Source organism: Drosophila eugracilis, unplaced genomic scaffold (genome assembly GCF_018153835.1).
Source record: "Drosophila eugracilis isolate 14026-0451.02 unplaced genomic scaffold, ASM1815383v1 contig_2154, whole genome shotgun sequence".
Taxonomy (NCBI): Eukaryota; Metazoa; Arthropoda; class Insecta; order Diptera; family Drosophilidae; genus Drosophila; species Drosophila eugracilis.
The window spans coordinates 2,272,986-2,285,002 of NW_024573038.1; the positions used below are offsets into that span (position 1 = coordinate 2,272,986).

A 12,017-nucleotide genomic window follows, 5' to 3' on the forward strand; every position below is an offset into this window, starting at 1 on the left:
GGTTAAATTATTGTAGAGTATAAAGTCAAAGGAGTTTTTTAAGAATATATTCTTAAAATATCAAAGAAAACAGAAGATATTCTGTATGAATTAAAGATCATACCAAAAGATGCAACAGCAAACCCTGCCAAATCACATCCCATTTGCATTCTTCCCAGAGAGAAGATAAAGGAAAGGAGATGAATCAAACGGAATGGACTTCCCTTCTTGCCCAAAACGAAATCATTTCAGACAACTCTGCAGTAGCCGAAGCCCATAAATCTCTCATCTCAATTTCTCAACTTAGCAGCTGCTGCCACATGGAAAAACTAGTCTAGCCATTAGGACACTCTCCAATAAAAATGCAACTCCCACAAATCGCACAAAAAGAATCCTGGGTAGTGGGTTGGCAAAGTTGGAGATACAAACTCACATGTCATGGACTTCGCTGGGATGCAACTTCGATACCAAAACATACTGATAGATACAAACGACTTCATGACGGCACAAAAGAACCCTCACGAGGATGATGATGATGATTTGCACAAAAAGAAAGGGATAGGGGCGGGAAAGGAAATTTATTTTTTCAACTGTCTGCATCATTGAATTGGCTGAGCAAACGAACGAATTGATGAATCGCTCTGGCTCAAGTGGCAACAGTTTAGACCAAGGAAGACCGAGGGGATAGATCAATAAATGCTGGGAGTGGAGTAGCAACTCATTAACTTAGAGTCCACTTGCCCATTTCTTTTGTTTATTGAAGTTTAGCATAAGGCAAAGTTAAACCGTCATGGTCTCACTCATAAAAATTTATGTTAATTTCATTTAGAGCCCCGGCCTCGGCTGCAATCTGTGACTGCATGCGTAATGAGCTGGGCCAAGTTAAGTAAACAAATCGACAGACAGGGAAGGGGAGAATGGAAAGAAAGAGTTCCCCTTCTACACTCACAGCTCATTAAAACATCACGAACAAATCAAAAATTTAAATAATGATTAACGCCAGCCCAAATAGTTCCGATACATCATCCACCTACAACGTCAGAATCCCCAGCATATCCCCTCTTCCACGAAAACTTCATGCTACAGTTGAGAATTTCCACGAAAGATGCTCGTTTTGTGAAAATGCAGTGTAAACATTTAATGTAAACAAAATATCTCGACGCCGACGTGAGCTCAACAAATTAACTGCAGTCGAAGAGTCGAGGAGACAACGCGTCGTATGAGCAACCGAGCAACCGAGCAACCGAGCAACTGAGCAACCGTCGCACCATTTGTCTGGATTTATTTGTATTTATTTTCCAGTCAATATAAACTATGTGAATTTTTACTGTACATAAAGGCAGTGCGAACAAAAAACCGAGGGGCCAAGTAAATAAATCAAATGCAACAGCACACGATCCAAATAGTTGAGATGACTTCAGTTGCATCGCCTTGCGTTGAGTTGAGTTGAGTTTTTCCTTGGCCCTTTCCAGGAAATGCAAGCCAAGCTGGCGGGGCAAGAGTTTTGTAAACAAACAAAGCTGATAAACTTGGAAATAAATTCCACAGTTGCAGTTCGTAATCTCTCTATTCAAAGAGTTGAAGATTTCTCTATTGATTAGAGTTCATGGGATAAACGATTGATTGGCTTTTTTGTTAAATAGGATTGGCTTTGTGTTTTGAATGGGCTAACTGATCAAGGTTTTTCTTATAATGCAAGATTTTTCCAAAGGTTAAGCTATATTAATCTTCCTAGGCCTGCATTTAAAGCTCATATCTCTGAAGCCAGCCATGTAAATTTCATAAGTGCCCGTCTCATCTCTTCCTTTTTTTTGGTTTACCCTGAAATACTTTAAATATAAATTGCAACTTACATTAATCTTTCGCCATAGCCGAAAATTCCCACCGCATCTTTCCATAAAACCGCCATGAAATAGTTTTTGTTGTGCATTAAAATTCCTTGAGTGTAATCTACTAGAAACGTTACGCTTGCAACCTGCCAAACTTTAGCTTGCCGAAACCCACACACACAGCCGTTTCTATGAACGTTTACCCCAGGGTTCAGGGCCTAATCTAAGGAACCCAGGCAACGGATGAAGCTGCAAAAAGGAGAATCCAGGGGATTCCCCATTTCGAGTCAAAGTCATTTGCCAAAAGCTGAGCAACAACAACAGCTCATCAACACCTTTAGTCAGCCATTTTTCAACATGGCGATAATATGGCCACACAGGCACAGCTAGGAAAATGTACACTGAAAAAATAATATCACTTTTGGGGACTAAACTATTATCTAAAGAAACCTTTGAAATATTTGGGAGTTATTCAGTAAAATCAAATCTTAATGTAAGAAACTTCTAAAGAACCTGATAAGCGGTTAAGGAAAATCAGAACAAAATAAGAGAGACTCCCAAACACTTTCTTTTTCCGTGTAAAAAGTCGAGGAAAAGCGAGGCAAATACGCAAAAACCCGGCGCACACTAAATCCACTTAAATTAATTGCAAAAGGTGATTACGTTGCTGTTTTGCCTGTGGAGTGCGGACTTTTTGCCTGGCAGCAAACAGACAGCGAGCAGACAGCTGAGAAATGAGACCGCCCCCTCTTGGATCCTGGATCCTGGATTTGCCACGCAGGATATCAAGGAGCTGCAGTAGGGACTTAGGACCTGCGACCGGGCAAACGTCGCCATTTCTCTAATGCCAGCGGGCAATGGCAAACACTCCACTCGACGACAGGCTGCGAAGCTGTGGATAGATATGCAGCGAGTCCTTGGTCCTGGCATCAGGACCCTCTATATCTATTTTACTCCTCCCCTAAATGTTCTTGCATTTGTGCACTGAAAGAAAATTATGTGTTAAGGTTTCTACTCGGGCTCTTTTTAAAACATTTATTCATTAGGAAATTCAAATCTCTTTCTAAATTTTAACCACGTCCACATTTGAGTTTAAATTAAAAACACAAGAATATTCACCTAAGCCTGGCCTTTTCTCCGAGTAGAAAATGTTGCAGGTGCCTGTCTCTTCATTTTTGCAAAGTAATTTGCAAAGAGGCGGGCCGGTGTCAGTGGGGGGAGGGTGAGGAGCGGAAAAACAGAAAGCAAGTGCCGCCAAAATGCAGTCAAGGATAAAACAGCAAAGGGCCGGGATGCCAGGATACCAATAACAGGAGATGAAGGCATCCTGTTTCGCTCAAGGCTGCTCATCTGCTCTCGTTCTTGTTCTTGTTACGCAGTCGCTGGGCGACAAGGTGTTAAGGTGTCTCGATGTCGTTAACTGTCATCTGGGCTTGCAATTTCCGTTTATGCGGGCTCATAAATTGCGAAGAGAGAGAGTGAATGTGAAATTTGGGAGTTCCCTGTTTGGCAAGAGGCTACTGTCTGCCATAGTATACGTCAGATAATCCCTTAACTTTGAATATTGATAAATATAATAATAATTATGAATTATTATAACTTTTAAGGCACGAACACATTTTAAAATTAATTTTAAAAGGAAAGTTATTCAGATAAATTTAAAAGTAACTAAATCTGTACCAATCAGATGTATTCAGTTTTGCCTATTAATATGAAAAATTAATAAACAGCTTGTTGAAAATCCTTTTTGAATACTTATAGCATATACAAGTTCGTTTTTAAACCTCCTTTAAAACCATTTAAGATACATTTTCACCACGTATAAACATTGTTTACGTGGATGCTACGTAGAATTTCTTCCCCCAACCGTTTCTTTCTCTATATTTTTTGCATACGTGCGTGTTTGTGTGCTTAAAATGTCATTAAAGCACGGAAAGGGCGTGACTGCGAGGACAATTTGAGGACGAAACGAGAACAGTAACGAAAGAAGGCCAGAAGCCAGACCCTGCTCCGAAAACCAGAGACCAGAAGCCAATCGAGCTGGCTGAAGAAGCAAATATTTGGCGAATATTCCCCACTCGACAGGTCATAAAGACCGTCGAGATGTCTTCGACTCTGAGATAAAAGCCAAAAAACATCCTTAATCAGCGCCTGGAGCTTTCCCTTCCGTATTCATTCTCGGTGGGTGGGCGTGGCGAGGCGTCGGTGAAATTTATTGATAATTGATTATTGCTTCGTTAGGTCGCGTTTTAGGCGGCGTTTTGTGGTCCCGCGCTTATCTCTCTCTCTCTGTCTTGTTTGTTGCTGCAAATTGAAAATGCAAATTGCCCAGATGATTGCTCCTCCGAATCCCCTTTCCCTTTCTCGGTTTTCTCATCCCGTTTTTCCGCTTTCCTCACGACTGCAGTTTCTTGTTGTCTTCTCGTGCCTTTTGATGTTTCGCCGGCTTCCTTTGGCTCCTGCTTTGGGGAAAAACAAATTTTCATAAATTTTTAAAACAAACACACGAGTTGCCTGTGAAAAAAGCTATGAAAAAAGTGGCAACTGAAGGGAAAGCGAGAAGCTGGGCCTCAAATGGAGGTGGGTTCGGTGGCTTTTTTACGCCATTTTGTGGCTACCCTGTAATGGCTTGAAAGCGGTTTAACGTGGCCTTAAAAGTGATTTACAAACCAATCATTGATACAAGATTTTAAGTTAGGGATTTTAAATAACCAAAAAGGAACATTAAAGAGAATGAGTTTTAGAAATACATTAATCTTGGGGTCACATTTTACACCTTCACAAATTTTTTTATTTTAAACTCCTTATAAATCTAAAGGGAATACTAGTTAGTTGTAGTTAGTTTCGGGCTTAATAATATTATACAGTATGTGAAGAATACTAATTTAAACATCTTGTCAATGGTTTCTGATTTAATTTATACCTCATCCTACACCTAATGAACTGAACTTAAACTTATTTTTGACCAACTTTTCTCCGCAATATAAACCATTAATATCCTCCCTTGATTGTCGAAGAGGGTATCCCATTATTCATCAATCTCCGCCATAATAAATACAATTTTTTGCAGTCTTTGTTTCTGGTTTGTTGCTGTTGTTGTTGTTGTTAGGACGTGCCTATGTGCATTGCTTTTGCTCACCTTTTGAGCTTTTAAATTATTTTCCAAGCACGTAGCTTCTGTCGGCTGTTTGCGTATTTAAACATGGCCATCATGGGCGTCGGCAGAAGGACTTTCCAGGGGGATGGAGGGAAAACGCGTAGCGGCATTCGCTTTGCCGTTGCCTTTAAAAGGATTTGCGCAATTTGCGTTTTTCAGGGGTTCCGAGGGGGTTTCCTTTTTTGTTCAAAAGGGGGTTTGGGGGTGTGATGGGTTCGGGTTGTTGACAAACAAACAGCGGCGTTGAGTGACGCCGAAGACAGGGCGAAGTGAGGCGAAGGACCTAGGATATGCTGAACAGGACAAGCGGCAAGCTTTGTGTTTGACAATGTCCTTGCTGATGTCGCGTTTCGCCTCCCCACAGCCACCCACTCTCCTCGTACGTGACTTGCATTTTATTTCCCCCCTCCAAAAAAGCACCATCTACCCATCCCACCATCCGCCCACCGGAGAAACTCGTTAGTAATTTACGAAAGGGAAAAAGGAAAGAGAGATCCAGCCACAGATAGAAATGCGGAAAAGCGAGAGATCCAGCCGCGTGTTTTCAAAGCAATCAAACGCTCGTCTATATTCATATGGGACTAGTTGAGCTCCGCAGCTAACTAAAAATATAGAGCCCACAATTTTGTAGTGAAGTGGCCGCTAGTCTGTACTTTTTGTTTCGTGTACTTTAACTGCAAATAATTCCATCATCAGTTGAGAGAGCGGAGCCCGAACATTTTTTGTGGCATTAAATAGAAACAGAAACCGGCAAGGGCAACGATTGATAGCCACTTGAAAAGCGAACTCTGCTTTGCCTCCGATTTCTGGCGCACTGGGAGAAAGTACTAAGTAATTAGTAATACTATTTAGATTTTTTATAATTTTTTCAGTACTACATAATTTTATTAGGCGGATTGTCAAGTAAATGAAAGAGTTTTAGTAGTAATATTTCTATTTAAAACTTCATTTTATGTTAACTTAGTTAGGTTTCATATCAAAGGCTTACCTCTGTTACCATTGGTTTATAGTTTTTATTTTCTATGTACCTGCTGACATTGCCTAGTGCACTGAGAACCACACTCGTTTGGGTGGGCTTTTGGCACAGTGGGACACAATGAGAAGTGGACTGGCACAGAAACTACGCCTGCATTTGGGGATCCCATTGTGTGCTGTGGAGAGCATTTGTGGGTTTCTGGTGGTTTTCAGGGCGGCTTTTCCAATCCTTAATGGCCTCAGTCGCAGCGTCGAAAGAGTTATTGAAAATGTTTTATTGTGTGCATTTGATTGCTGTAAGTGTTGAGGTCCCTCCATGTGCTCGGCCTGGTGTCTAACTTATAAATATTTCAATAACATTTGGAGTGCGCCTGCCTAGCAGACTGCCTGCTGGCCCAATCCCAATCCAAACGCCCATCCTCCTCCTGAATGTAAATGCACTTTCCATTGTGTGCGGGTGTCTAGTGCTTTTGCCACTCCAGATTCAGATCGCAGCCATAGCCATGGCACTTGCCATATTTGGATTACACATCTAAAAATCAAAAAAATACTCATTTCTGTAGGATAGCAGGCGAGGTTTATGGGATTAAATCGTGGAAAGTGAGCTATTCTAATTGTTAGTTTTCGTTCCAATCAACTATTAATAATACTCTCAATTAGTGTGTTCTTGTGGGATACTTTATTAGACTTTATTTACTAATTTAATTCATGAAAGCCGTACTAAAATATTAGATTCATGACCTTACCTTAATGAAATAGCTTATCAATCTAAAGAATCTATTTTGTTATAACCACAAAGCATACCCATTGGAAAACATCCCGATCTCCTTCACCGCATAAACGTTCGTTCTGACCATATTTGTACGGGCTTTTGGTTTGTGTTAGCCAGCATTTGTTGGTTCGCTAGATGAATTCTGTGGCACGTTCGATATGGTTCGATATGCACACACATAGCCAGCAAACACTTTCAATTGCTCGAGTGTGTGTTTGAGCTTTAAAAACTTTCCACAGCCGGGCCAAAAGAGTTTCGACCCATCGACTGATGCAATCGTGGCTCATTCCATTTTCCTACCGGCACGGCATGGCAAAAAAAGAAAGACGTCGAAGCCTTTTGGCCTGGCCTAGAAAAGTTTAACTCAATTACGGGCCGAGTCGACACACGTGACTAACTGGGATTCTGTATCAGATGAGGTAAGGTTAGGCGAGGTTAGTCGAGATTGCTCCGACTGTGGAGTGGAGTGGGCCCGAAAGCTGGCCAAGCATTAAGCAGGTCGACTCAGGCCACCTACAAATCCCTTTTTCAAAACTCATTAGCACAAATTTGTGCCTTTCAATACGAGTGAGGAGGCAAGTCTTCGGGGTGGATGGTTAGACGTTGGGTTGCTTACTTTTCTGTGGGAGTCTGCATGAGGCTAATTTGGGCTAGCTGACAAAATTTATGCTGATTGTGGGGCAATTTACGAAAATTCCTCTAGACTACAGTTGGAAAATTGGCCGCTTGCCTGCCAGGCATGAATTTGGAAACCTTTGGCCCGAAAAACAAAATGCTCTCGTTCTGTTTTCCATAACAAGTGCAAGGCACTCAGCCTTGAAACAATGAAAATGAAAGAAAAGAAACCTTTGGCCTTTTCTTTTTCAATTTAAGTTACCCTTTGAGGAGTGGCTGCTATGTTAGGTGGGGTCAGGGCTTTTCCAGATCTTGGAAAATTATAAATACAAAAAGTTCGGAAAATATATTAAAACGAATTTTTTTTTCTTTATAGATACTTTTAAACAAAAACGAAATATCTTAAAATCTCAGAGTACTCACTGCCTCATGCAACCTTCTTAACTTTCCTACATTTCTAAGCTAATTTGAACCTTCTTTGTTTTCTTTTTCAGTACCCGCTTGACTTTTGTCTAATTTATTGAGTGCAGCCGCCGAATAAGGTAAGCAAAAAAGAGTTTAACCTTTTTTAAGCCCCACTCTATATATGCAAAGTAGAGTTAAATGATTCAGAGGTCGGGCGAAGTGAGTTGGGCGAAGTGGTTTAGTCGACTCCTTGTGCATATATAAATTGTATAAGAGGGCAGAGTTCTTTCGGTCGTCGCTTGGTTTCCGTTTCCGCTTTTGGCTTTCGCTTTTTCATTTCCGCCTAATAAACTACATAATTAAACTGGCAGGCAATGGGATTAAAGGATTCAGAGGCAGAAAGCCCCCAAGGAGTCCAACTCGCACACACATCCACTCGAGCATCTGAGCATCCAACTTGGCTGCTGGCCTCAACCAAAGTTTCGTGGACGAATTAAGCTAAATTAATTTTTGTTCTTTGCCAGCGCTTTAGCCGTTGTTGCCAATGCTACTTAAGTCCTTTGACTTTTGGCCCGTTTGATGATGGAGCTCGGCCGTTAGTCCTTTCGCCTAATATATGTGTTTGTCTCGTAGCATCGCCTTAAATTAATGATGTGTTTTATGCTGCTCCTGCTGTCGTTGTTGGCCAACCCGAAAAAATGTATATGAGAGTGTATATGTAGGAAAAAGTGGGGAAAAAATCACAGCAAATGCGATTTAGACGTCGAAAGCGCAGCATTAGCAGTAAATAAAATAGGATAATGCGGCAAGTCGACCGCGTGGCAGAAGCCAACTGCTGGAGGCAAAATTGGGAGTAGCTAGAAGGGGGATTGTGGAGAAAAAGATAATTTGGGAAGGTAAATACGACTAGAAAATTAGCTACTACAGTAAAAGAAAAAGTCAAATATATTGCTAAAGAACCTAGACTAAGCTATGCTGTTAATTATTAAGTTTACTAAAAACTGTATTTTGTAAATAATATCATCAAAAATGCTTAAGTTACAAAATTCAACATATTTTAGAAAAATATACCCTAAGAATGTAAATTTTACGACAAAATATTTCCCATATTTAAACTCTAAAAACGCTTTCATATTTAAACAGACGAAATTAATTATTAAATTGAATCTCTGTCTTGTTTAAAAAGTATGTATTATTTCACAAAGAAATTCTTTTTTATGCAAACAATAAAAATGTATAAAATAATTGTAGCAAAAACCTCGATCCCCATATATCTCGTAATTAAGCTCAGATTAGAAGGCACAATGAAATCCCTTTCAGATTGAATTAACCCAGTTGAGACGATTTATGGCCCAAAAGAGTGTGGCAAAAAAGACAGATGCTGCAATGCAGGAAGGCGAAGGATACGCAACTCTTAGCTATGACAGGCCAAAGGATTATGTGTCCTTAGCCACCCCGCTCTCTCTACCCTTTGTCTCCGGCTATATGCTATCTAACCCACAGAAGCCAGCAATTTTTCATAGAAAGGAGAGGAAGCGAGGGGCGTTACACCTGGCCCTAGGAAGAGACCACAAGATCCTATGAACTCTTTGCCGAGCGAATGACTTAATACAATCTGACTGCTGGCATCAATAAAGACAAACAGAATCGGGTGTGTAAACAATATTTCGGGGTACAAATCGGTCTGGCAAGCCGGAATCAGAAATCTGTTTAGCTCAGAATGTGGATTGCTCCGAGGTCTTACACAAATATTTTGACAAAACGCCTGCTGTTTTCCACATAAATATTTATATTTGCCTCGACTGCACCACACACACACACTCACTTACACACAAGCCAGAACCCAAAGGATCCCAGAGAATCTTATCGTGGCATCTCTACCTGCCGCAGACTTCGAACATGGTCGAACCAGCATCATTGTATCTGTATCTTTGTATCTGTATCTTCTGGCATCACACGGGCGCATTAATCCGTTGTGCGTATACAAATTCTGGTCCTCGGAAATCGAATCCACATCCCACAAAAATGCAGTTAAATAAATTACAAACGCTCTGTCACCCAGCGGTCGAGCTGTGTGTGTTTTTTGGAGTCGCATGTCGCATGTCGCGGGTTTATCGTTCGCCGGGCATCGTCTTGGTTTTTCTTATTCGAATTTTTCCCTTTAATGAATTTCTGGGTTCTGGTCCGCTCCTTTCTCTCCAGCCCTCCCCCTCCCCCTCCCGACTCCCCTTATCCTTTCCCTTGATCTGCGTGCTAATGAAATAAATGCCCGGACAGCAGAGTCGTTCCCGAATAAGTTCTCAAGTTACCCGCTGCATTGGAACACGAACATGAGCAATCTGTGACATTGCCCACATATGGTAAGCGTTCGCCGCCGATAAAGTACACACATATATATATATACTAAGGGTATATAAAAATACGATACAAAATGCATACAGGAATTATGAGACAGTCATGGCACATAAATTCCTCAATGTGTGTGGGATCCAACTGCCGGGGAGTGTTTCTCTCGAGCTTCGAAAGGAGTAATCTCGGAGAGATCTGGCCGGGGTTTCGGCTTGTTGAACAAGTTTATTAGACTGATTTATTCCAGGGAATGTTTGTTTGTCTCGATTGTTGTTTCATTATTTGTTTGAAACTTATATCTTGCCGCCAATTAATAGCCTAATTGATTTATGGTTAGAGGATTGCTGGGTGCATACTTTTTAATGTGATTTAATTTCGCCTTAAATGTGTTCCATACTTCTATAACGATTTGTGATGCTTGGCTGAAAAAGCGAATTAAATTGATTTATTAAGGATTTAATTAAAAACTTTATCTTTTTGAGTGTGCTATTTATTACGAAATGTGATTATGGCAAACAACAATACCAATCACTGCTCTTAACTGAAATTTTTGCTGTAGAAAAAGAGGTATTTAAGTTAATTTCCTCAGGCTCTCTACAATTTCCTCGAAGAAATTCATTCCCCGAAAAGTAATCACACTTCGTAGAGAAACCAATTGACATTGGCCATAAATATTCCTCAACTGTGCGACTAACTCCTTGCAGTTGAGCCTGCTTAATTATTAATTTCGCATTTACCGCAAAACGTTTATTGGACTTCGTGTCCCGTTCGTGGTATCCACTTTGGCCCCAACCACTGACTGACTGAAACCCCATTCTCCACCAATCCAAATCCAGAGAAGCCACAAGCCGAAAGCAATCTTCCCCAGTCGTCGAACTTGTTTCCTCAATTGCATAAATCGAACAGAAATTTGTGTTTTGGCGCGTGTCACGAATGAGCAAAACAAGTTAAAAGACCCAAAAAAAAGAGAGAAAAAAAAGGAAAACCGAAAAGCAAAGCGACAAACTCATGCTCTCTAATTTTTCCTGGGCTTTGGAGACAATGTGACAAGGTCTATCCCACTGCCGCCCCCAAATATCAGCAGTCTATAGTCTGTTTGTCACCCAAGTCATTTACATGCTCCGCCCGGCTACGTGACTCACATATATAGTCAGGCCACTCCGGCCCTTCTGAGGCATTTCTGTGGGGGATTTCTGTGGTTGCCTCCGACCTGGCTTGGGCCACATTTGATCAAAATGCGAGCGTCCGCCGGGAGTCAGAAGCCCAGACTGGGACTGGGACTGGTACTGGGACTCAAGTGAGTCACGAACGCCATCGATAAAATATTTAAAATTCATTTCTAACATTTTAGTCCGCTCTGCTCATCACCGGCATCGATTACTCATGCCACTGAAGTTCTAAACTGTAAACTGCAGCAGTTAAGTGCACTTTCGGAAAAATGTAATCTTTAATTTATGTACTACGAGGTTGGCTAAGTAAGTTAGTATACTTATGTTTAATATCAGAGTAAATGAATAATAATGAAACCATAAATATTCTGTTTTGTTCTTCGTAAAGAATAAAGCTTAGCTACATTTCTCGCAGTGTAGATAACTGTTGTTTCAACTGCAAGTTTGTTGTGCTGGCTATGCCATATCTTGATAACTCTCGAGTTGTGCTTTGATTTATGCCCGTGTCGGTGGCACTCACCTGGCCAAGATTGTATCGAAGGTAAATAGCGCAGGAATCGTTTGGCATCGAAACCCACCTGGGGTGGTCGGCTGCCTCAATAAAAGTTGCACTCGCATTCGCACTCGCACTCCCAGTTGCAATTGCAGTTGCAGTTTATTAGTTTTGCTATTGAATTACATATCAATGCATTTCTCATCGCAATGCCAGTGTGTAAAGATAGATAGATAAGCGTGTATCTATAGCTTCATAAAGCCTTTTAGTTTCC

General features: G+C 41.0%; 1 protein-coding gene across 1 annotated transcript in view; it reads left to right on the top strand.

Annotated features, from left to right (window-relative positions):
* LOC108108508 (frizzled-2) overlaps positions 1–12,017 on the top strand; it is a 93,614-nt gene that overhangs the window by 43,255 nt on the left and 38,342 nt on the right. The window contains exon 5 of the mRNA XM_017216576.2: positions 7,822–7,869. The gene's annotated coding sequence lies outside the window, so the exon portion shown is untranslated. The remainder of the gene's footprint in view (positions 1–7,821; positions 7,870–12,017) is intronic.